The sequence below is a fragment of the Tenrec ecaudatus genome, chromosome 3 (genome assembly GCF_050624435.1).
Source record: "Tenrec ecaudatus isolate mTenEca1 chromosome 3, mTenEca1.hap1, whole genome shotgun sequence".
In the NCBI taxonomy this organism is placed as follows: domain Eukaryota; kingdom Metazoa; phylum Chordata; class Mammalia; order Afrosoricida; family Tenrecidae; genus Tenrec; species Tenrec ecaudatus.
In genome coordinates, this window is record NC_134532.1 from 60,590,248 (window position 1) to 60,614,678 (window position 24,431).

Sequence of the window (24,431 nt, forward strand, 5' to 3'; positions counted from 1 at the left end):
TTGATTGAATAGACTTAAAAACTCTGCTTGACAAGAACAAGTTTTTTTTTTCTTTTCTGGTGACTGACTATATAAAATTAATTGTGTAATGTAAAAAGATTTCTTGTGATATCGCACCCTTTTGCCTCTGATATTCTGCCTCCGGGAATGTTGATGTAATTATAATTACATCTTGTCAAACTTTATTTTCCAGCAAGCATCCATCACAAGTATGTGCAGCAGGTCTGTCTTGACCGCCATCTCTGTGGACCTTTTTGTTTCTGTCCAGAATGCAGTTGTGAAGCGTCCATGACAGTTAGTTGCATTTTGTGGGAGTCAGCACAGAACCACCATGCTATTTGACCACAGAGCCACTAGCCTGTATCTTTTTAAAAAATAAATGTATCAGTGTGGAAAAAAACCAAGAAAGCCACCACCATATGCCTCCAAAACTGTAAATCTCAGAAGCAAGGAGCCTCATCGTTCTCCCACCAAGTGGCTGGTGGCTTTGAACCTTGCGGTTAGCAGCCTGACACTGAACCCACAGCGCCACCATCACACAAAAGCCTGCCAGCGTCTGTGAACGGCCCATCAAAGGTGGCAAGTGGACGACGACCTTCAATCTTTATATGAAGGTTCAATAATCCACTCCATATTCATTTCACGCTTCCCAAATCGTAGGCATTTTGGCCCAGACAAAGGGGACTCAAAACAATCACTTCCAGGATGAAAACCTACAATGGGCCCTCCCTATTTTCTGCAGACAGCATAACTGAAATAATGGAGCGGAAGTGAGAGGGGATAAAGACACAGTGACAGCCCGGCAAATGTAAAGTGCGATGTGCTGGCAAGAAAGCTCCCGGGAAGGAGAGCGGGCTATCAGAGATTTTAATTCTTTGTTCTTTTCTGAATCACAAACACATTTTGCAATGAGAAAAATATGACGCGAGGTAAGGACAGTGCTGGCATTCTACTAGAACAGACCCCCTGACTAACTGCCAGGCCTCTCCAGATGGAACCTGGCCACCCCTATGAGTTCAAGTGCACAAGATAACATGCAGCTTTCTCTCCTGCCCACGTGGCGGGCTAGTAGCTGCAGGGTGAAGGGGGAGAGAGAGAGAGTCTTTCCCAGGTGTGGCCTGGATGTGGGAGGAACCTTTCATTTTCTTTCAACACTAACTCCTGCACTTTCTGCTCCGCAGTCTCATCAATAATGACATGGTGTTATTAATGTCCACAAAATGTGAGGCCAATTAGGATCCTGTAGCTGCACACCCTGAGAAACCACCCAGCTCATGTCTGCCTTTGCGCTTCTCTCCTGCCCCGCCTGTCTTCTTACCCCGAGCCTTGCCACAAGGCTGGCATCACTAATTTGGTTTTCTCCTGCACAGTGCAAGTATTGTTTTCCCTTCTATCTTTAATTTTGGGGATTCTGTTTGTTTGTTTGTTTGTTTACTACACTTCTCTTCCATTTTGTGCCCCAGACAACCGTCTTTCTCTGGCTTTAGACAAACTGCCTTACCTCGGGTCTTACGAAAAACAGAATCTCATTCAAAAGACACCAATGGAGGCAGTAATTAGCAAGTGCTCCAGTTTCACACATACTTCTAGTTACAAAGAACCATGCGCCCATGTTTCCCACAGCATCATTTCCTTCTTTCTCCTGATGAGCAGCTGGTGATTTCGAACTCCTGACGCTGCAGTTAGCAGCCCCATCTAACCACCACTATGCCATCAGGTCTCCTAGCCAACATTCAGCAACGATGAAACCATGAAGTATCTTACAACACGGATCAACCCAGAGGAGATGGTGCAGAGAGAAATAAGTTAACGAAGAGCAAACACTGTATGAGACCACTACTATGAAAAGTCAAGAAATGGTTTTATAGATAGAAATAATTCGTTGTTGGTTGGCAGGGATGAAGGGGTAATCATTAAATAGTTTTGTTTTTTGAAAAACTCACTACCACCCAGTCTATTCCGACTCATGGTGACAGGGTATATGCGTAGGCCAGGCCTCTGCGTTTCCAAGACTATGACTCTATGGCGGGGTACAAAGCCCGTCTTTCTCCAGTGGAGGGGGCCGGCGGTTTCGAACTGATGACCTCTAAGTTAGCAGCCCAACACGTTAGTAGACATGAACTAACTTGAGAGATCTAATTCATCATAAGAGAGAGAGGCGCAGAGAGACGCTGGGCAACATACAAGAGTAGAAGGCAGCGATGGTAAATACGATCACGCACAATCCTTCACGATCCGTTGGAACACCCAGTATTTGAGGTGTGGGTTCACAGGTAGGAAGTAAACTGAACGTGTATGGGGTGGCATATGGAAGTTTACCCATGAATGTGTGCAAGGGGATTGAAAAGTCTTTATAAAAATGGAATTTAAGGATAAAGGAATTTTCCCATGAAGTTTTTAAAAACTCCCTTCCCATATAGGTTTTGCAGAAGATTATTTCTACATACGTTATCTCTGGCAGATGGAATATCCATATCACATAGCTATGCAAACTGTTCTTCAGGGACTGAATCCCTGGGCTTGAGAGCTTCGATGTCTTAGGGACATCCAGGTCAATGCCCGCGGGCCACATGCAGCCCGCTGAGGACATTTATCTGGCCCGCTGGGTGTTTTTGCCCCGTTTGTTTTTTACTTCAAAATAGGATATGTGCAGTGTGCATAGGAATTTGTTCATAATTTGTTTTTTTTTAAAAAACTATAGTCTGGCCCTCCAACAGGTCTGAGGGACAGTGAACTGGCCCCCTGTTTAAAAAGTTTGAGGATCCCTGCTCTAGAGGCTACCCTGCTGAATAGTGACTAAGGTCTTAAAAGCTTGCAAGTGGCCACTGAAGATATAACTACTGGCTTCTTTCTATCCAGAGCAGAGTACAGAAAATCAACGGAAACAATTAGTTCAAAGGATTAATGGACTACACCAACTACAGCGCCCACCCTGCCCCCCAAAACCCGAGACCAGAAGAATTAGTCTCTACCTACTACCACCTGCTCGGATCAGGATAATAGAAAATCCTAGACAGAAAGGAAGACAAAAAATGTAGAGCCACGTAAAATAACGTGCTAGAGAATGGTGGAGCGCTCAAGGTTGTGGCCCTGGGACACCCTTCAAAGGAGGAACTGAACTCACTCCTACAGGGCTCAACAACAGACAGGTCGATAGGCTACCGTCACCAGCACACCCACCAGGAACAGGTCCCGCGAGACAATCAAGCATGCGGGGGCCACCACGGCAGCCTCTGCCAAAAACAACTTTCGAAGGTAGGAAGGTGCAAGAAAGAAGGGCGAGTGGGAATGGGAAACCTGGGAAGATGTGGGAACGGTGCAATGAGGGTACGTACGACCCTAATGCTGTGAAACAGAAAATGGTGAAGGCACAAACATTAAAAATGCAGGCAAGCTCGCAGTCCTATGGCCTTCAGGCACTTTTTCCAAGAACTCAGAATCACAGTGGAGGAGTGGTTGTTAGCTTACGTCGGCTCAGAGACCCCAGGATTCTACAGGCTTCCAAGGCTGTGGCCCTTCTGAAGCAGGACCCCAGGCCTGTCTTCTGAGGCACCTCTGGGTGGCTTTGAACCATCAATCTTTCAGCTCTTAGTCAAGCACTTAACTTAAATCACCCAGGGAAGCTCCATAGAAATATGTCCTTAAAAACCTCCTCAGGGAACTGATGACAAAAATCTACGTATGGCCTCCTCCCTGGGGGATGGACAGCAGAGAAGAGGGCAGGGGGCGACGTCAGACAGTATGACATATGACAAAATAATAACAATTTATGAATGATGAAGGGTTCATGAAGTAGGGGGGAAGTGGGGGAAACGAGCAGCTGATATTAAGGGCTCAAGTGGAAGGCAAATGTTTTGAGAACGATGATGGCAGCAAATGTACATATGCGCTAGACATGATGTATGTATGAATAGTGATAAGAATTGTATGATCCCCCAATAAAATGATTTTTTTTAATCTCCTCAGTCCTTAAATCCTCTGTAGTCTATCCGAATGCGGTCAGGCAAAACCCATACTCACTGGGGCCTTGGCAGAAGCCATGGGGCTTTCCCCTGCTTGTCTAATCACCAGAGGTAATGCACAGGGCCTCAAGCAAACCCAGTACACTAAAACTGCTCTCTGGGCACTTGGGGTAAGGGCACAGGAGGCCCCTAGTTTTGTGACAGGGCGCAGAGGTAGGGAGAACAGGAACAGAGTAGATAAAGGAGGCAGAAGAAGTAATTAAGCTGGAAACTATGAGGCAGCAGACATGACAATGACTGTCTCCTGGGCAGGCTTCTCAATCATTCTTTCAAAGAAACATTTATCAAAGGCCCTCTAAGGAGCCCTCCTAGCACAGGGGATTACTGCGCTGCTGTCCACAAGGTCCTCAGCAGCTGCTCCAGGGGAAACGATGAAGCTGTCTACTCCCAAAAAGATCTAACGTCTCAGAAAGCCACCTGGGCAGTTCCGCTTTGTCCTACCTGGTCACTCTGAGTCAACTTGATGGCAGTGAGTTCAGGCTGGTTTTTGGAGGGCCAAAAACCCTGATGGCCCTGTGAGTTAGGCAAAGGGGCTGCTAACCCCATTGGCAACCAATCACAAGGTTGACAGTTCAAACCCACCAGCTGCTCCATGGGAGAAAGATGAGGCTATCTGCCTCATCAGTGACGCCACTGGGTGGGTACAAACAGCTAATGAGCTGGGCTATTAATCAAAAGGCTGGGATGTTCAGGACCACCCAGAGGTATTATGAGCTACTTTTAAAAAATCAGCCCCCTGAAGTTCCCCACAGCACATTCTCCCTGGCTTACATGAAGACTCCGAAACTCAGAATCCAATCAACCACACTTGGAAGTAACAGAAGGCCTTGATCTTGAAGTCCTCCATCCCACCAGTGGACACTATCAAGTGAGCCGAGAGGTGGGCAGAGAGGACACAGAGGCAGAAGTAGCTCAGCAGCTGGGAGAGGGGACAGGCTTCCTGGAAGACCCACACCCAGGCGCAGTGGTGTCTCCAGAACCCAGAGAGCTGCCCTTCAGCCTGGCTGCACTGCATTCACCTTTCCTTCCAGGGAAGCTCTCCCCCTTCCCTTGGGGCTTACCCTGCAGGCCGGGCCGCCACCACCCACCCCCACCTCCCAGCCACTCCTCATCCTGGAAGGAGAGAAACCACTAGCCTTCTGAGGTCTGGCACTAATATTTATAAGAGTCAGAACACTTACTTCCTACAAACCCATCAACTTAGAAAGTTGAGAGAAAAAAAAAAAGGGTACAAAACAGGAACTCAAAACCCACAAGCACAAGCTTCAAAGGTGAAAACGTCCCCTTTCATAAAAGGCGGTTTAGAGTTCCCACTTCATGGCTCCACCTCTCTCCTCGGCCCCCCCTCCGCCACAGCCTAATGCAGGTCTGCACCTGGCTTTTCACAGGCCTCAAATGGATCCTCCGCCTGAGGCTCAAGGTACGCAGGAGTTCACTCTAAGCCATTCTGCTCCAAAACATAATCTCAGAGAAGTGTGTACCCAAAAGCTACAAGACTCATACTGGGTTGAGGAACTACAGAAATCTTTACTCATTCCTCTTTAGATTGTTGGAAAATCTGCAAAACAAGCATATATTTCTTGTCATAAGAAGACATTAAAATTTTTTTAAGTGTTCAGCAAAGTATGATAGTTATACCAGGCACTGTATTTGACTTAACAACGTGTGTTTGAAGAAATGTGCAAAAGCATTCAGCCGCTACACTGAAGAGCGTCCAACTTCCAAACTAGAAAGCTTCCAACATCAAAGCTAGACACATTCTGAGCAAAGCTCTACCTGCAAGGCCAGGGCTCAGAACAGTCCCTGGGTAAATGATATTACTCTCCTTCCTAAGGAGCCCTGCTAGTGGAGTGGGTTGTACATTGGCCTGCTAGCCACAAGGTCAGGAGTTCAAAACCACCAGCTGCTCTGCAAGAGAAAGATGAGGCTGTCTGCTCCCATAAATATTAACAGTCTCAGAAACCCACAGGGGCAATTCTACCCTGAACTGTATGGACAGTATGAGTCAGAAACAACTTCACAGCGGTTAGTTTGGGTTGGGGGTGGGGGGGTTTCACTCTTCCTCCTGATATATCAATATCATCATCAAACACAGCCACAGCCACCAATCGCTGAATCCCTGCCACATACCCCTGCTTCTTCAATCTTCACTTTAGATGAGGTGGGATCAAGAACCCAGATCGCAAGAGCTGGAAAGTGGCCCACACCTGTGCATCGCCAGCCTGGACTGCGCCACTTCCCACTGGGAACTTCCATAACCCCTTGAGGTGAAATAGAACTTCTTAATATGGCTCTTCTATGGAGTCTCTAAAACTCCCACCAAAAGACTGGGTGGAACTATGCAAATAGGGGAAATTGGTCCACTTTTGTTATCACTGCCCCAACTTCCACCCATACTCCGAACCCCACCCCCAGCTATAAGGATGAGCTGCCTTTGAAACAGCAGCCAAGAAAAACCTGGAGGATTTTGGAAGGACACGTTCAAGGTCTCTGTCACCTAAGTGGCCAAGACTCCTAACAGATGCAACACACACTGTGGCCTGGAGATTCAAAGGGGCCGCGCCAAGGTTTTGAGGTGTCTTTCTCCTCATCTGGCCTGCGACCAGTGCGGCTGTGAGGCAGGGCAACAGGCTGCCTTCCTGGCTCGTGGACGCAGAGGCCAAGGAACCTCGTGGCTGAGAGGCTAAGGACTGGAAACGACTCGGCTGCTAGCTGAGGAGAGGTATTGCCGGGGCCAAGGACTGTATCCTACTGTCTGCTGATGCTGACTTGTGATAAACTATGAACTTCCCTAACAAAGCTTCTTCATTGTGAGTATTGCCTGTGAGTTCCTTCCGCGTGGCCGCTGCAGCAAACGTTCAGACCCACCATCGAAACAGAGTGCGGCGGGAGGACAGGCTGGTGTCAGAACAGGCAAAGAAGATTGGAGCCTGGAGGTTCTGACTCTTGCCTCGTGGCAATAGGGAAACTGGGAAGTCAGAGAAATGCCCATTTCAAGGGGATTGAGCTCACCCTTCTCCAAAATTACTTTCTCGTCACACAAAGAAGTGGCGGGTGGGGGTGGGGGCGGTCATTTCACTCAGTCCTTGCTTCCAAGGTATGCACACAAGCACCTGCTCTATCAATTCAGAGCGCTATTCTAGGTACTGGGTTCTTGAGGGCTTCCACCAAGGTAGCAGAAGCTACAACTACACCCACAAAATATGGGTTCACAATCCTTCCCATAACTAATCAGAAAAGGAAAAATAAACAATGTTCCCAGTCCTCTAGCATGTAAGCATTAATCCATTTGCCTCGTGAATCCCAGAGCGCTCACCTATCTGAAAATACTCATTAAACCTGTTCAAGCATGACAAACAGTTCACCCTAGCTTGCACACAGCCACACACCCTGCCCCCCAGAAGGAATTTCACCAAGCAAATAGGGCCTCCCCAGCTTCCTGCATAAAGTAAGTGAGAAGCAGACAAATTATTCAACTTATTAAAAATTGTTAAATTATTAAAATCACATGCAAATTTACAGCACTCTAACTTTTGAGTCTGTTTTAATATAAACTCCCCCCCTCCCATATCTTGAGTAAAACTGGCAGCAAAAGGTGGACCATGCTCATGCCAGGCCTTCAGAGACTACGTCCACCCACCACAGCCCTGCAGTTGATCCAGAAGAGGCAGTAGAACCTGGGGTCCCACCTGAGGTGCTTGGCGTTTGCAGGTCCCAGGTGAATTACCCACCATTTCTTCCCCTGGGGAACCAACCACCTGCTGAATGTACCATGCACTTGGCATTTATACCCTGGGCTTTACCCTGGAGTTTCACGTGTATAAAAGTGCAAATTCCCTGTGGCCAAGGACTGGCTAGCTTCCCTACTCATCCTCTGTACCTAATCCTGTTTCTTGTACACAGTAGACACGACATAGCAGCTTCTCCAAAGTCCACCACAAAGGAGAAGCATCAGCTAAAACGGGCGGTGAAGTTCTCTTCCAGCCCCTCAGTTCCAATGGAGGGAAGTTAGCCTTTTGGCTTTGGGGCTATTTTTCCTTTGTCCTTATCACTGAAACAGTTCAAATTTCAGACATACGAAGTTCGTGTTGTCAGCTTTAAAATAACCTCGGGAAGAATATCCCATGCTCATGGCTCGGACAACTGAATATAGTAAAGATGTCAGTTCTGCCCGAGGCACTACATAAGTTTAATGCTATCCCGATACAAATGCCAGCATCTTCCTTCAAAGAATTGAAAACACTGACTACCAACTTCAGATGGAGAGAGAGAAGTCCAGAGTTAGGAAAGAACTCCTAGAGAAGTACAGAGTGGAAGGGCTTGGTTTACCTCACCGCGGTCAAAACAGAGTGGTACTGGTATGATGACAGACACTCAGGCCAATGAAAAGAGCTGAAGACCCAGAAATAAAATCATCAGCATACACACAGCTGATCTTTGCTAAGGCCCCAAAAAATATCAAATGGGAAGCAGATGTCCTCTTCAACAAGTGGTGCTAGAAAAATGTGTATCTATCTGAAGAAAAATGAAGCAAGACCCTTACCTCACCCATGCACAAGAATAAGCTCAAGGTGAATCACTGATCTTGAGATAAAACTCCACCAAACTATTAGGGCCATCAATGAGGGAATTGCGACAAAGCTGAGAACTTTGGTGCAGGGAATAAATAGGCTATCAGAAATAGGGAAGGACACAAACACAGAAGAGGCACAAATTGACAAGTGGGATATACTAGATAAAGCAACTGTGTACATCAAAAGAACTCACCAAGAGAGTCATAAGAGAGCCCACAGACTGGGAAAACATCTTTAGTAATGACACAAAGGCCTTATTATTAAAATCTACAGTACTCCTCTAATTCACAAAAAGAAAAAAAAAAACTAATTGCCCACTAAGAAGATGGGCAAAGGACCTGAACAGAAGTTTCACAAAGGCAGAAATCTGAATGGCCAATAAACATATGAGAAAATCTTCCCAATCATTAGCCTTAAGAGAAATGCAAATTAAAATAAGTATGAGATATCGCCTGAAACCCTCAAAGATAACCCAATTCAATAATCAGAAAGCAACAAGTGTTGGAGGGGCTGTGGTGAAATAGGAACTCTCGTCCACTGCTGGTGGACCTGTAGGTATGTACAGCCACTATGGAAACTGATTTGGTGACATCTAAAACAGAAGGAAATAGAGCTACCGTATGACCCAGCAATCCCCCTATTGCCCAGAGGAGGCAAGAAACAAACAACAGTCAGACGTCTGTGCTCCAATGTTCATCGCGGCACAGTTCACAATCACGAGGAGTTGGAAACAACCCAAATTTCCACCAACGGGTGAATGGATTTAAAAACTGTGGTACATACATACAATGGAGTACTACGGATCCCTATGAATGCATAAGGCACAACGCCACATGGGAAGAATTGGAGGAAATTATGCTAAGCAAAGTAAGTCAAGCACAAAAGGACAAGTACAACATGCGTCCACTGAAGTAAGCTTAAAAATGCAAAATGGACATGGGGGAAAGCTATTGTATACAAACATTCCTAGGATGAGGCCCGGATACTATGGCAGGGGCCAGACCCAATCCAGGGATACCTATGGTAGCCAACTAAAAAGGAGGAGAAAAGAAAGAAGGGAAAAAAGACATGGGAGTGGAGGAACAGGACACTAACCCACCCAAGGGGAGAGTATTGTTTAAAAAGGAGAGGGAGAGAGGGACCAGACTTCAACCCAGTGCACCAAGACGTGAATGCGACATACCGCCATGAAGCAGGGAACCAACAGAGAAGTCTGAGGAGCCATCCTCAATCCCAGCTATGTGGACACCCCACCCCCTCCCCCCAGAAGAATTCACTTCAGAGGACAGCACTGAAGCTACAGCTCAGGGAGAGGGGAGCGTCTGAGCAGAGCACACATGAGCAAACGAAGAGGGAAGAAGAGAGAGTGGAGCACATCCTGGCCCACCAAACCCTGAAGATGGTATTCCTGCTCAGAGCAGCCAATGCACAGAGAGGACCATAGGGCCGGCTCCACCACAAGACACTGACTACAAGGGATGTCACTGGACACACAGTGTGGGAATTGTACCTGACTTGCCCCCACCCCACTGGGGCATAATCCTAAGGGCATGCAACAGAGCAGCAAGGGGAGCAAAGCAATGAAGTCCCCTGGGAATACCAAAAATAGACTTTGGGGCTAAGGTGTGGCACCCCATCAGACTGGACTGGAAAACACTCCTAAAGGTCAACAAACAGGCCTGGAATTATATATAGGCTTTTTTTTTTTTTTTTGGTCGTTGTAACCCCTCCCTGGGGAACGGACAACAGAAAAGTGGGTGAAAGGAGTCATCAGTCAGTGTAAGACGTAAACAAATGACAATTTATAAATTATCAATGGTTTGTGGGGGAGGGAGAGGGAAAAATGAGGAGCTGATACCAAGTGCTCAAGTTGAAAGAAAATGTTTTGAAAATGACGGTGGCAACAAATGTACAAATAAATGTCCTTGAGACAATGGATGGATGGATGGATGGATTTTCTAAGAGCTGTACGAGCCCCCGATAAAATGATTTAAAAATCAAATCAATATATAAAATGACCTCTGCCCTGGTGGTAGAGTGAATCCATATTAGGCTACAAAGAGCAGTCATCAGATGGAAAACCACCAGCGCTGGGCAAAGATGAGGTTTTCTGTTCCCATCAGGGGTTGCAGTCTAGGAAACCCCCAGGGGCAGCTGTACTCTGCCCGGTAGGATCACTGTGGCCTTTCCTTGTTGTTCTTGTTTCTCTTACTAGTCACACCAAGTATTAGCAAGGCTTAAAGCTGCACCAAGACTGCTCATTTTCTAAATCTTTTAGCTGACAAGAGTCGGACAGGCCAATGTAGTCACACTCCTTCCACAGTAATTGAAGATGTTCACGCATTCTCACCCCAGCTTTTGTCCGTCCACAGTATACATGCAGCTGAGGCTTAAGTAATACATTAGAACATCTGTGAAAACAAATGAAATCACGAGAGATCCAGTTTGATTCGGGCAGAAAGTCTCCAATTTCACAAAAGTATGGTATTCCACTAAATACTTTCCCATCACAGCTTTTGTTACACTTCAATGAAAGTTTGGCCCCAATCACTTCTCGGCCTTTTGGCTACAAGCAAGTGAAAGCCTGGTCCCAAATAAGCAACACAAAAAGATAGTATAAGGGCTAGATATGACAAAATAATAATCTATAAATTATCAAGGGCTCACAGGGGAGAGGGGAGTGGGGAGGGAGGGGGAAAAGAGGACCTGATGCCAAGGGCTTAAGTGGAGAGCAAATGTTTTAAAATGATGAGGGCAATGAATGTACAGGTGTGCTTTACACAATTGATGTATGTATGGATTGTGATAAGAGTTGTATGAGCCCCTATTGCACACCTTATCAGAACTGCTATTGAAATGTGAGAACTCTCCCTACAAGATATATAAGAAAAAACAAGATCTTTCTCTCTCTCTCTCTCTCTAGCTTACCAGTAAGCTCAGACTTCTCAGAGCCACTACATCTCCTCTTTACCTTAGGCTGTTGGATTGCCTGTGTCTGACATAGCAATTCCTTTACACAGAGGCTTTCCACCAGGAGGGTGGGGGAGCACATTACACATAAAGACTGTATAAGAAATGTATGAAAGGCGTTCAAAACATTTGAAATACAGAGCAGCCTCAGGTGACAGTCTCTCAATGTCAGCTTGGCCCCAACAACTAGAATTGCCAGGCGCCAGAGATGGAAACAGGGTAACAGCAGGAGGGGTGAACAGTTGAGACACCTGAAGACAGGCCCCCAAAGTCACACATCCCATCAAAGAGTTGACCATAGGTTCTCATGTAGCCTTTTAAAAACCGCTCTCAACCAGTGGCCATCATGTCGATCTGACTCGGGGTGACCCCGCACGCGTCAGTCAAACTCTGCTTCACAGGGCTTACAGTAGCCGATTCTACAGACGGAGACCACCAGGCCTTTCCTCTGAGTCACCTCTGGGTAGACTGGAACCTCAGGCTCTCAGCATCCGAGCTCATTAACCATTTGTACCACCCAGAGACCCCTCTACTAGGAGGGGCTTCCTAAAAGTTCGTGGAAAAAAATGAAGTTAAAATATAAGAGAATTCCTTCCATGTACTTTTTGAAGCCTCCTTGTCTGTTGTAGGGATACTGAAGATGGAGCCCAAATACCCTGTTAGACTCTGGGTTTCTAAGGTAAACACATACAAAAGCTGGTCTGTGCTCTGAAACTGCCACGCGTGATTTTAACCAAGAGGAAGCGTGTCAAGCCCTTCCTCCAGGTTTTCTTTCCACATAGTCTCAGTATTCTACACAGCCCTACGTCCTGCAACACCACACGTGCAATATATGTTTTTCTGTCCAGGATGGCTTAGCGCCAGACAAGAATGAAGGTAGACAGGATGTGCTCAACCTTTTCCACTGCACCAGGTTTTCCAGCAAATTCTCACAGACCTGTCAAACATCAGCTCTGGGCTCAATTTTTCTCCTGGATCTGCTCTTACCATACCCCTCTCTTCACCCGTGGCTGCCACCACTTTCCAAAACCCCGTGTTGGGGGAAATAACCAGTAGTATTCACCAGTGCTGTCCAAAGAAGCAAGGAGACACTGTACGTGGAAGCCTGGGATCCTCAGATCATAAGGCCCAGTGCGGTTCCGGGGAGCCTGTGCGAACGGCAACACCTGTTTGCTGACCTCGATTCTAAATATGAACCTGGCAGGGGTCACAGCAATTCCCTTCTCGTCTCTGCTTTCCCTGAAGATCAACTGGAGAGTTTTTATTCAACAGAAAGCTTTGGGGTGTTTGTCTTAAGCACTCATAGCAAGTTGTAGAAAAACAAAAAACGAGCCAATAAATCACCATTATCCCCATCACTAAGAGTTGGAAATTTTTCCAAAAGACAAAAAAGGTTGAGGCTTTGAAAGAAACAGCTCAATGGGAGTTCAATAAGGAAGATGCTGTAAGTATTCGGAGTACGGGGGGGGGGGGGCACCAAACGCAATCAGGCGCACCCCAGAGGCTGATGTCTGACTGACAGAGTTTAAGAACACTGGACAGAGCACTTGTGCGTGTGCACACATACTTATGCAAAACATCCATCACAACTGCTGAAAAACCTCTAACGATTGCTTTCTTCGCTGCTATCATTTTTCATGAGCTTCCAATTCAGCCCCTGAGTGCCGTTTAAGAAGTGCTCAGCCACTTAGCAAAGTCCACACTCACCAAGAGCTACCTCGAGAGAGGCCCGGCGCTCTGCTTCCCCCAAACCCAGCCGTGGAAAAGCCCCTGAAGCAAAATTCTAGTTGTGACATATTTGGGGTTCTCTAGGACATGACAATGACATCACCACCATCAACAACAACAACACAAAAACACCCAGGAACCAAACCAAAGCTGAATCAAAGGCTCCAGTCCTAAACATTAAACAAGCCAGGGAATACCTACTCCATGGTTCCTTCAACCATCTACTCAACACCTCTTGGGTGCCAGGGGCAGAGCCAGGTTTGATGGGGTCTGACAGCTCTGGGGGTGGGGGAGCAAGGGGTATTCTAAGGTGGAGGTAGAGATAAAAAAGATAACTGCTAATTTTACACAGTAAATTTAAAATACAACCATGTGAGAAAAAAATACAATAGTGTGAACACATCCTTAATGGTCCCACTGTGGGCTTTGAAAGGGCACTCAGTCCACGTGGGGGACTGGGTGTGGGCCTGTGCGTTTGTAGGGCGGGGCAGGAGAGGTTCTTGATGGAGGGGTTCCAGGCAGAGACCTGGAAGATACCTAAGTGAGAATGACCAGCATAGAATACATGACTGCTGTTTGGAAACGAGAAAAAGGCGGCTTCAGCCAACCTCATCAGTGCACAAATGAAAATCAAAAGAAACAGAGTACCAAGCCTGGATTCTTAGATGTAAAATAAAACAGAATAAACAACTGTTGCTACTCCAGCCCTGTCAGTTTGTAGGCTAAACTGACCATGTTGAAACACTAGCCTGAGAGGGTAAGAAATTCAAGAGTGAAGTTGGGACTCAAACCACTTAGCCTTTGAGAAAGACTGGGACCTGGCATCTGTTCCCATACGGATCCCAAACCACCCCCAGGGCCACCATGTCAATTCTGACTCAGCGGGACCCTAGTAGGGCAGCGTAGAACCACTCCATAAAGTTTACATGGCTGCGGATCTTTACAAAAGCAGACTGCCTCCTCTTTCTCTTGCAGAACAATTGGATTCAAACCATCAGCCTTTTATTGGCAACGAAAACTTTACTCCACCATATCAACAGCCTGGAAAATCTTATGGGGCTTAGTCTACTCTTGTCACCCAGGGGCGAGATGAGCTCCAAGCAACTCAACAGCACCTAACAAAAACAACAGAACCCTTCAACCCAGTGCCACAAGGTGTGAATGCAATATCCCGGCATGGAGTAGGGAACCAGTGGAGAGGTCTGGGAGGCTGGCCCCAGCACCAAAAATTAAGTGGATTCCTGCCCCTCCCCCGAAAAGAATTTGTTTCAAAGGATGACATCGATTCTGCAGCTCCGGGAGACGGACATATCTGATCAGAGCACACGGGAGCAGATGAAGGGGCAGGAGGAGAGAGTGGAACACAGCCTGGCCCACCAGGCCTTGAGGATGATGTTCCTGAGTAGAGCAGCCAGTCCACAGAGAGAACAACATGGCTGGCCCCACTATGAGACATGATGCCTCTCAGTGACTAAGGGCGATACAGGGGACAGCACCGGAGACACAGTGTGGGAATTGCACCTGACCTGATCCCACCACACCGAGGCAAAGCACTGGGGGAGTGCAGCGGAACAGCAAGGGAATGGAGTGGCAAGGTCCCCAGGGAATGCTGAAAGTGGACTTTGGGGCCAGGGCGTGGTGCCCCAACAGACTGGACTGGAAAACGCTCCTAAGGGCCAGCAAACGATCCTTAACGAACTACAAGCCTTTCTTTTGGGAAGTGTTTTGTTTTGTTCTTTGTCAGTGGTTTGTTTTTGTTGTTTTGTTGTCTGGTTGTATACTGTTGCTTTGTTTTCCTCTGTCTTGTTTTCGTGCATGTTAGTGTCTCCACAGGTCTGTCTGAATAGGACAGGCTGGATGAACTATCTGGAGGAAAAACAATGGGACAGACAGTTCCGGGGGGATAGACAGTTCCAGGTGGGGGAGGGGGAGGAGGGTAAGGAAGTGGTGTTAATAAACACAGGGACAAGGGAACAACATGGGACCCAAAATGGTAGGGAGGGGGGATTGGCAGGCCTGATGGGGAACGATCAAGGGTAAGGTGGCGTAGAGAAGAGATATAGCTGTAGCTCAGGTGGGGACGGAGCATGGTGGTGGGGCAGGAGGAAAGTCAAGGGACAGGGAGGAAGGAGCTTGGAGTCAAGGGACATTTATCGAGGTCTAGACAAAGACATGTACATGCAAACACATATATGAGGATGGGGAAATAGATCTAAGTGTCTACATTTATAGGTTTAATATTAAGGTGGCTGAAGGACCTTGGGCCTCTACTCAAGCACGCCCTCAATGCATGAATACTTTCGTTTATTAAATTGGCACTCTATGATGCTCACTCTCCCGACATAACTGCTGAAGCCAAAGTGGGTGAACAAGTAAATGTGGTGAAGAAAGCTGATGGTGCCCGGCTATCAAAAGAGATAGTGACTGGGGTCTTAAAGGCTTGAAGATAAACAAGCGGCCATCTAGCTCAGAAGCAACAAAGCCCACATGGAAGAACACACCAGCCTGTGTGAGCAAGTGATCCCAAAGGGATCAGTTATCAGGCATCAAAGAACAAAAAATCATCATATCATTGGCTGCACACCTCCATGATAGGATCGCTGAAGACAAATGGGTGCATAAGCAAATGTGACGAAGAAAGCTGATGGTGCCCGGCTATCAAAAGAGATAGTGTCTGGGGTCCTAAAGGCTTGAAGGTGAACAAGCAGTCATCTAGCTCAGAAGCAAAAAAGCCCACATGGAAGAAGCACACCAGCCAGTGTAATCACGAGGTGCCCAAGGGAACAGGTATAAGGCATCATGCAAAAAAAAAAAAAGAATATATGTATGTGCATATATATATGTATATATACATATATACACCATATTGAATGAAGGGGGAAGTGCAGAGTGGAGCCCCAAGGCCCAAGTGTCGGCCACTGGAGATCCCCTCATAGAGGGGTTTAGGAGAGGAGATGGGTCAGTCAGGGTGCGAGGTAGTACTGATGAAGAACACAGTTTTCCCCCAGATCCTGGATGCTTCCTCCCCCAAAATACCATGATTCGAATTCTACCTTGCAGGGCTGGATAGGACAGAGGTTGTACACTGGTACATATGAGGGCTAGAGGCACAGGGAATCCAGGGTGGATGATACCTTCAGGACCAAGGGTGTGAGGGGCGATGCTGGGAGAGTGTAGGGTGAATGGGTTGGAAAGGGGGAACTGATTACAAGGATCCACATGTGACCTCCTCCCTGGGAGAGGGACGGCAGAGAAGGGGGGGAAGGGAGACTCCGGATAGAGCAAGATATGACAAAATAACGATGTATAAATTACCAAGGGAACATGAGGGAGGGGGGAGCGGGGAGGGAGGGAAAAAAAAAAGAGGACCTGATGCAAAGGGCTTAAGTGGAGAGCAAATGCTTTGAGAATGATTGGGGTGGGGAATGTACGGATGTGCTTTATACAATTGATGTATGTATATGTATGGATTGTGATAAGAGTTGTATGAGTCCCTAATAAAATGTAAAAAAAGAAAAGGAAAAAAAAAAGAAAATGATTAGGGCAAAGAATGTACAGATGTGCTTTATACAATTGATGTATGTATATGTATGGACTGTGATAAGAGTTGTATGAGCCCCTAATAAAACGTGTAATAAAAAAAAAAGGCAAAAAGGTAATTCCAAACAGCTGACAATGGGCCTCCAAACAACTCATCCCTTGTTTGACCCAGCAATTCCAGTTCAAGGGATGCATCCTCACAGGATGACTGAACACACCCAAGGTCAAATGTCGCATGATCTCACAGGAAACAGGCAAACACATACACAGTTTACTAGTGTGCAATAGTGTTTGTGGTTACAGGGGCAATCACTGCTGAGGGGACACTGGGTTTGCTAGTGGAGGTGGGATAATGTGGTGATGAATACACAGCACGGTGGCCTAATCCATGTCCCTCAATGATATATGTCAAAATCACTGGATTAGCAAATAATGTGATATAAATCTTACGACAGTTTTAAAATGACTGTACAATGCTGGAAGATGTAGGAAGTCTGACAGACGGTTAGATTCCATTAAAAAAGCGGAATTCCTTTTTAAATGATAAAACATTCCTATAGTGAGCTACACTGCAATCATTTTAAAATGTCATTAAAATTAAACAGATGGAAAGATAGTCACAATATAGTAAATGATATGTGAATGGCCAATAAGGATAAAAGAGGCTCAACATGAATCGTCACTGTTGCTAGTATTTGCCCTCGAGTGGGTACTAGCTGTGGGAAAATGAGCTAAGCAAACCAAACTCACTGTCACCAAGTCGATTCTGACGCAGGAGCAACCCTCCCTGCAGGACAGGACAGACCCGCCCCTGTGGATTTCTGAGACTATAACTCTTTATGGGCCTAGAAAATCTCTTTTTTCTCCCAAAGAGCAGCTGGTGGTTTCAAACTGCTGACCTAGTACTCTACATCATCAGGGCTCCTTTCACCCTAACTGCTAGCAGATGGTGTAGGGGAAAGACGAGGCTCTCTACTACGGTACATGGTGAGTTTTGGAAACCCACAGGGCTGGTTCTACCATGTCCTACAGGGTTGCTACAAGTGGGCGTTGACTCGGTGACAGTGAATATGGCACTGAGAGGATTGTGCCGTGGTTACAAGTTGGACTGCTAAACACGAGGTCAAAAATTCAGAAACACCAGCTGCCCCACAGGAGAAAGATGAGGCTTTCTACTTCCATAAACAAGGGAGCAAGTGAAGGCAGAGGAAGAGAGAGTGGAGCACCTCCTTGCCCACCAAGCCTTGAGGACGATATCCCTGCTCAGAGCAGCCAATGCACGGAGAGGACATATGGCCAGCCCTACAACGAGACACAACATCCCTCACTGACCCATAGCGCTACAGGGGACAATACTGGAAACAGTGTGGGAATCATGCCAAATCTGACCCCACCACACGGAGGCAAACACTAAGGGCGTGCAACAGAACTGCAAAGGGGAACAGAGCAAGGAAGTCCCCAGGGAATACCAAAAATAGACTTTGGGGCCAGGGTGTGGCACCCCATCAGACTGGAGCAGAAAACACCTCTAAAGATCAACAAACAGACCTTGAACTATTTACAGGCTTTTCTATTTTTTGTCATTGGTTTTTTGTGCTGTTGTGGTTGTTTTGTGTTCTTTTGTCACTTCGTTTGCTCTGTCTTGTTTTCTTGTGCATGTTATTATCTCTGCAGGTCTATCTAGATAAGATAGGCTGGATAACAATCTGGAGGAGAAAACAATGGGACTGATGTTTTCAGGGGGACATGGGAGAGGGGGAAGTGGGGGAAAGGACGTGGATGTTAACAAACCCAGGGACAAGGGAACAAGTGATCTAAAATCGGTGATGAGGAGGGTGTAAGAGGCCTGTTAGGGCTTGATCAAGGGTAATGTAACCAAGAGGAATTACTGAAACCCAAATGAAGGCTGAGCATGACAGTGAGACAAGAGGAAAGTCAAAGGAAATAGAGGAAAGAACTAGGTGACAAAGGGTATTTATAGAGATCTAAATACAGGCATGTACATATGTAAATATATTTATATATGATGATAGGAAAATATATCTATGTGCATATATTTATAGGTTTAGTATTAAGGTAGCAGATGGACATTGGGCTTCCACTCAAGTACTCCCTCAATGCAAGAACACTTTGTTCTATTAATCTGGCATTCCATGATTCTCACCTTCCCAACAGGATCACTGAAGACAAAGCGGGTATATAAGCAAATGTGGCGAAGAAAGCTGATGGTGCCTGGCTATCAAAAGATATAGCATCTGGGGTCTTAAAGGCTTGAAGATAAACAAGCAGCCATCTAGTTGAGAACCAACAAAGCCCACATGGAAGAAGCACACTAGCCTGTGAGATAATGAGGTATCGATTGGATCAGCTATCAGGCATCAAAGAACAAAAAATCTTATCATAGTGAATGAAGGGGAGTGCAGAGTGGGGACCCAAAGCCCATCTGTAGGCCACTGGACATCCCCTTACAGAAGGGTCGCAGGAAGGAGATGAGCCCATCAGGGTGCAGTGTAGCAACGATGAAACATACAATTTACCTCTAGTTCTTTAATATCCCCCAATATCATGATCCCAACTCTACCTTACAAATCCAGCTAGACCAGAGGATGTACACTGGTACAGATAGGAATTGGAAACAGGACAGATGAACCCCTCAGGACCAGTGGAGAAAGTAACGATAGTAGAAGGGTGGAGGGCAGGTGGGGTAGAAAGGAGGACCCGATCACAAGGATGTACATATGACCCTCTCCCTGGTGAACGAACAGAAAAGGTGAAGGGAGATGTCGGACAGTATAAGACATGACAAAATGTAATAATTTATAAATTATCAATTCATGAGGGAGAGGGGATGGGGAGGGAGGGGAAAAAGGAGGAGCTGATACCAAGGACTCAAGTAGAAAGCAAATGTTTTGAGAATGATGAGGGCAACAAATGTACAAATGTGCTTGACACAATGGATGGATGTATGGATTGTGATCAGAGTTGTACAAGCCCCCAATAAAATGATTTTTTTTAAAAAAAGAATTAAATCTTGGAAACCCACATACGGTCACTATGAGTCAGAAATGACTCACTGGCAGTGAGCTTGAACTTGAGCAGGGCTAAAACCCCAAAGGCAGTAACAGGCAATGAGAAATATTAGCAAGTATGACAGGGCTGTTAACCTTCAACTCCGCAGTTCAAACATACCAGCTGTTTGGTGGGAGAAAGACAAGGCTTTCTGCTTCCAAAGGTTGACAGCCTCAGAAGGGTTGCTATTAGAATTGACTCAAGTGTAACGGGTTTTAGATTTCAGGATAAAGGAAAGAACCCAAAATCAGTTATCATCATTATAATAATCCTTTATAACACACAAAAAAGCCATTTCCACCAAAAGTTGCCGTTGTATTTGCACCACGCCACATTGGTAATTTCTTTCTCCTGGGAAGCAATAGCCAGGTTAGGCACACACGAGATCCAAGATTAGTGGCAACTAACGAATGGCAGGCCCTGGCTTGATGCTGGAGTACTCATTACCACGGAGGCCCCAGACTACATGCACCCTTCATGTACACACCAGTGCTTCCCAAAGGGGGTGACACTGCACCCTTGCGGGGGAGCGCAAAAGCAGGTGCCTACAGTTTACCCTATGAGGAAACCAAAGCTTACAGAGGTTTATTTGGCCTAGGTCTCAATTTCATGTCAACGTGATAAATGAAGGGGTGGAGTCTAGCCTGTCAATCGGGTCACAGCCTGATGATCCCTCCTTATGGGCATGGCCTTCTCATGAGGATTCTGGAACTTCCTCTCTTCCACCCTGGAGGTGGGACACATCCTCTCTGCTTGAGCCTCCTGCTGGAGAAATACATGGAGCCTCACAGTGTGCAGCCAGAGCCCTTGGAGTTGAACCCACCACCCTAGGGCCCACAGGACTTTCCACCCACTGGCCTGTGATTTTCCTGCATACGGCATCATTGCATGCACTGCATGAGTCAAAGAGGAATTTATGGACTAGTGTTATTGGGCTAATATCAGACTTATTATGGACTTATGGACTGGACTGGGGTGTGTTCTTAATGTACAATTACTCGTTGATATAGAGATCTCTCTTACACACGAGTGTGTCTCGATTTCTTTCTCGAGTCCAAGCAGACTGACACAGTCTCTTTGAACAGAAAGCCTACCAAGGACTCACACCCACATTAGAGTCCACAGCCTACTGCTGTGCAGGACAAGTAAGCACTAAATTAAAAGGCTGCTCAAAGTCATCCACCTGGAAGCCACCACAGTTGGGGAAAAAATTTAACTCAGGTGGGATTTTATCATAAAAAATAAAGTCTTAGGGGTTTATTCTGTTTTGCTGTATTCCCAACCGTGTCTTATCTCAGAACAAAAATATATTAAGTCAGGAGTTGAGATTTATTTTTTAATGTTATTTTTTGCCCTGATTCTTGACACAATTGTAAGCCCGTAGCATGATTTGTCATAGAGCAGGTAGGCATTTTCACTAAAATGTTTAAAGGCCACATTAATTTTCACAAAATCTTTTAGTATTTTGACATTTTCAAAACACCTTCTTCTAAGACACTGAACTTATCACCTTTGTCAATTTCTCCTTCCTCAATTGCCAAGATAAAGATACTGACAAAGGACCACATGAGCTGCCAAAGTCTTGACTGGAGACCCACTGAGTTACATTTCTTAGTAAATTATGTTTATGTTCCGACAGCTGTCTTCACTCTATACGACCTCAGAGCATAAGAGAACAAGAATGTCTAACACCTAGTCAGTCCACAAACTCACTGCCGTCAAGTGTATCCATGGCAACCCTACAGAGCAGAGCAGAACTGCCCCAGGCTGGGTTTCTCAGCCTCAACGGCTGGGAGCAGAACGCAGCAGGTGATTGCACACAGCTGACCTTAGAGTTAGAAGGCCAATCAGTGCATAACCAACCACCACACTAGCATGGCTCCTCTCTTCTAAAAGGCCCAAGGAAATCTGAAGAGCAAACTGAACCTGTCTGTCCTATTTAGATCTTCAGTTTACTCATTTGATACGTACCTCTGAGTTACAGCAACTCAAAACTGTCGACTAAAAACTGACAGAGTGGCATTCCCATTTGGAGAGAAACAGGCCTATGATAGATAGGTCAGTCTGAAGAGTTTTCTCTAGCAAATTCACCCGAGCTCTCAGAGACAACAAACAATAGACAAAACCCCATGTTTCCCACCTTAAGCTAGCAAGGCTCTGTGCAAAGCACTCTGTATATTAAAACATCTGCTAGTGCCAAAACTGGAGCACGGGGTACCCCAACTCCAACTCAAGGGCTCCTTCCTTCCTTATGACACCCAACCTTTCTAATAGCTCCTTGATAGTGGACAGCATCAGAGGCCCACTTGGGGGTTGACAGACTGGTGTGGTGAGTTCGAGCCCTGTTCACTTCACTGATAATGCAAACAGGCTGCATATCTAAAATGCCAGTTGGTGCTGAGTCGCATCTGACTCAGACACCCCGCCCTCCCCGCACAGCTATCAGGCTTCGTGGGGGTTTTAACAGCTGATTTTTTCAGAAACGGATCACCAGGGCTGACTTCCAAGCTGTCTCAGGGTGGACTCAAAACTTTCAGTTAGCACTGAGAAAATTAACCACTGAAACTAAACCACATGCGGTATCATATCCAACACCTTTTCTAAGGAAGAGAATTTTGAGCAGGAAGAGAAAATAAAATTCATTGCCAAGAAGTCAATTCCAACTCATAGCAACACGATAGGGCTGGAATAGAACTGCCTCTGTGGGTTTCCAAGACTGTAGAGCCTTGTAGGAGTAGAAAGCCTCATCTTCCCCACACAAAGTGGCTGGTAGTTTTGAACTGCTGACCTTGTGGTCATGAGCCCAACATGTAACCACTATGCCACCAGTGCTCCTAGCGAGACAGCAGAAGGCATCAAGTGCTCAGAGAGGAATAAACTTATTTTAAAGACTTTAAATGCCTTCCTCATGGAGGAGCGCTGGCAGTGCAGTAGTTCAAGCCCACCAGCCCCTCGGTGGGAGAAGTTATGGCAGTCGGACTCTGTCCAGATTACAACCTTAGACACGCTATAGGGCGGTTCTGCCCTGTCCAGTAGGCTCCCTCTGAGTCACCTCTTTTTAGAAAAAACTATGTATTCCTTTTCACACATTTTTTATGGTTTCCTTTTTAAAAATCATTTTATTGGGGCTCATACAACTCTTATCACTATACATACATCAATTGTGTAAAGCATCCTTATACCTTTGTTGCCCTCATCATTCTCAAAATTCACCTTCCACTTGGGTTCCTGGGATCAGCTCATTTTCCTTTTTTCCCTCCCCTTCCCCCCCCCGCTCCCTCTCCCTCATGAACCCCTAATAATTTATAAATTATTATTTTGTCTTATCTTACACTACCTGGCATCTCCCTTCACCCACTTTCCTGTTGCTCATCCCCGAGAGAGGAGGTTATATGTAGATCCCCGAGATTGGTTCCCCCTTTCTACACCCCCTTTCCTCCCCGTATCACCACTCTCACTGTTGGTCTGAGGGGTTCATCTGTCCTAGATTCCCTGTGTCTCCAGATCCCAAGTATACCGCTGTGCATCCTTTGGTCTAACCAGGTTTGCAAAGTAGAATTGGGATCATGATAGTTGGGGAGAGGAAGTGTTTTAAGAACTCAAGGAAGGTTGTGAATTTCATTATTGCTACACTGAACCCTGAGTGACTCATCTCCTCCCCACTACCCCTCTGCAAGGGATGTCCAGTTGTCTACAGATGGGCATTGGGTCCCCATCATGCACTCCTCTCATTCACGATAATGATTTTTTTCCCCTGCCTTTGTTGCTTGAAACCTGGTGCCCTCGGCCCTTCATGATCACACATGTTGGTGTGCTGCTTCCGTGTGGGCTTTGTTGCTTCTGGTCTAGGTAGCCGCTTGTTTACTTTCAAGCCTTTAAGTCCCCAGACACATTTTTATGTTAGCATTAGAAATTCCACCTTGCAATTTTAAATGGTGGCAAAGAATATCATTTCTGACATACTGTAGGTATTGGATCTAAAATATAAATATTGCATCATGTTTAAATATATCCATTCTGGTCCAAATGCTATACATATTTCCAATGTGCCAACATCCATTACAAAATAAATAAATGAACAACTCCTTAGCAGTTGGAAATTCTACATCATTTCCCTTTCTCCTTGATCTCATCTTTCCATTCCACTCCCTCCTCAGTCTTCCCTTCTAATGCGCTATACTTCTGTGCTTGAAGACACCATGCACACACCTTGGAAAGAAAACGTGTAGGTAAACAGAAATCTATGCACTTCATGAAAAATCTCTGTGCTGAAAGTTTCTTAAGTGGAATTAAATACAATTATTATTGGAAAGACAAACTCAACCAGAAGAAATAACACAAATCTCATTAACCATTCGCTGTGGGTGAAGTTTTATTGGAAGGACTTAGATGAAGGGGCTTTCCTCATTCAGCTCACTCTTTCAGATTCTTACTGCTCGAATGTGCGGTATTCAGCATGGCATCGACCGTGACGCTTAGTTCTTAGAGGTGCACACTGAGAAAACGTGTTCACCAAAACTGGTTACAG

General features: G+C 46.0%; 1 protein-coding gene across 4 annotated transcripts in view; it reads right to left on the minus strand.

Moving 5' to 3' along the window:
• TMEM131L (transmembrane 131 like) overlaps nucleotides 1-24,431 on the minus strand; it is a 182,111-nt gene that overhangs the window by 112,699 nt on the left and 44,981 nt on the right. The gene's annotated exons all lie outside the window — the stretch shown is intronic.